Source organism: Penaeus monodon, chromosome 13 (genome assembly GCF_015228065.2).
Source record: "Penaeus monodon isolate SGIC_2016 chromosome 13, NSTDA_Pmon_1, whole genome shotgun sequence".
Classification (NCBI taxonomy): domain Eukaryota; kingdom Metazoa; phylum Arthropoda; class Malacostraca; order Decapoda; family Penaeidae; genus Penaeus; species Penaeus monodon.
This window is the reverse complement of record NC_051398.1, coordinates 34,045,672-34,048,171: the sequence shown is the minus strand read 5'-3', so window position 1 is coordinate 34,048,171 and position 2,500 is coordinate 34,045,672.

The window sequence follows — 2,500 nt, the reverse complement described above, 5'->3', positions numbered from 1 at the left end:
AGAGAGAAAGAGAGAGAGAGAGAGAGAGAGAGAGAGAGAGAGAGAGAGAGAGAGAGACAGACAGACAGACAGAGAGACAGAGAGACAGACAAACAGACAGACAGACAGAAAAACAGACAGACAGACAGAAAGACAGGCAGACAGAAATAGATGCAGAAAACGAGAGTTTGTGTATATGCCCCTAGTACCTATATAAGCACATGTGTGTACGCGCATGTATGTGTGTGCGATGCGCGGCTATGCGCAAGCAAGAGCAGAAGAGAGTGTGCGTGCATCCGAATAGCGAAGATTGACGTGCTGATAAGGGGTATGCCAGCCATGATGACAGTGCCACAGCAGGCGTGAATGGTAATGGTAGTTATAGTAATAGTAGGAGTGATTTGCATGAGCGTAAGTTGGGAGATTCCGTATGGTAACACTGATATATGCGTCGGTTGTGATTTTTTTATGTATGTTGTGGAGATGTGCGTGTGTGCGAACATGTGTGATACGTTCTGTCTTTGAGCATCAGTAGCTGCATAAAGGAGAGAGAGAGAGGGATAAACAGGGAGATAGATAGATAGATAGATAGATAGATAGATAGAGAGAGAATGAGAGAGAGAGAGAGAGAGAGAGAGAGAGAGAGAGAGAGAGAGAGAGAGAGAGAGAGAGAGAGAGAGAGAGAGAGAGAGAGAGAGAGAGAGAGATGAAGTGAGAGAGAGAAAAGAAAACGCTGAAAAGGAAGTTTTGCAGATGTAGAATTCCGATTATGAATAGTAACTGTTATACCAAGGTTTCGCCGCTCAATCCCCCTTGAAAGAATTTCCTGTCTCGCAAATATGGAGCTGTTTGGAAAGGTCTTGCTCCCCGGACTCTGTGTCACGAGCACCAAACGGCGTTATTTCCACTGATAGCGTCGATAATGACTGTAAATTTCACTCTAGATGACTGAAATTGTACTGTTTTTTTATAATCTATTTCTCTTTTTATTTACCCATTTCGTTTCAGAAACCTGAAATATATTTATCCTGCATTTTTTTTCTTTTTATCTATCCCTTTTCGTTTTAGGAGCCTGGAATCATACACTTTTTAAATATATTTTTTTCTAAACCATTTCGTTTTAGAAACCTGAAACCATATGCTTTTCAATAACCTTTTTTTTTAGATTTACTATACATCGCTTTACAGCCCTGTTTTTTTTTTTATCCAATATCCATTATCCATACTGAGGTCCAGTGTATTGATACAATTCTCACGTCACTGAATACAGTACGTAGCTCATTTGCATGTGATAAGTGGAGCTCGGTTCGACTAGGGAAGAGGCACAGGAGTGAAGGGAGGCTGTGGGCATACAGATGAGCCTTTTGTGTAGGGGGCGATACTCTTCTTGGGTTTTCTTTGCCTCTCCTTTCACTCTCTGTGACTTTATCGGTATGTCTCTATATCTACCTATCTGAATATCTATCTATGTATCTGTCTATCCATCTGTTTGTCTGTTTATACGTCTGTGTGTGTGTGTGTGTGTGTGTGTGTGTGTGTGTGTGTGTGTGTGTGTGTGTGTGTGTGTGTGTGTGTGTGTGTGTGTGTGTGTGTGTGTGTGTGTGTGTGTGTGTGTGTGTGTTTGCATATATGTATATATATACTAATACAGATAGATAAATAGATAGACAGATAATTAGATATAGATATAAATATAGATATAGATATATAGTTATAAAAATCCAGACACCGACAGTTCAAGAAACCGAGGCCCGTGACCCGTATCCATCCCCAATATCCATTGTTCACCTCAACAGAGAGATTGTCATATATTGTTCCCGTGACACATCGCTTGTTTCCTCCCCAGCCTGAGGACTTGTAGTAATGTTATATTCCTCCTTCTCTTTCTCCTTTTCCTTCTTTTCCGTCTCTCGTATTGATCAGCCCTGCGTCACATTCTTAACGTTATGTCCTTTGTTATTCTTTCTGTCTGTCATGTCATCCTCATCAACCCCATCCATTTATTCCGTCACACTCGCCTCCTCCTCCTCCTCTTCCTCCACCTCTTCCTCCTCCTCCTCCTCCTCCTCCTCCTCCTCCTCCTCCTCCTCCTCCTCCTCCTCCTCCTCCTCCTCCTCCTCCTCCTCCTCCTCCTCCTCCTCCTCCTCCTCCCCGTGCCCCTCCCCTCGTCCCCCTCCTCCCCTTCTTCTTCCTCGTCCCTCCCCCACTGCCACATCCTCCCACCTTGTTACGCCACTCCTCTGTCACACGAAGCTCGTCACGTCCTGGCAGTACCGCGTTACGTGTCCCTCGTCTGCATATAAGCGCGGTAACGACATCATCCCTCGTTATCCTTGGGCGCAGGACAAGCGGAATTTCGGGGCGAGGTTGAGCGCTGCAATTTTGGCTTGCAGCAGGCTGTGAAATTGTGGCATCGCTCCCATCCGAACAAAAGGAGGAAGGGAGAGAGAGGAGGGGGATAAAGAGAGAGAATGAAGGAAGGGAGAGAGAGGAGGGGGATAATGAGGGAGAGTGAAGGGGA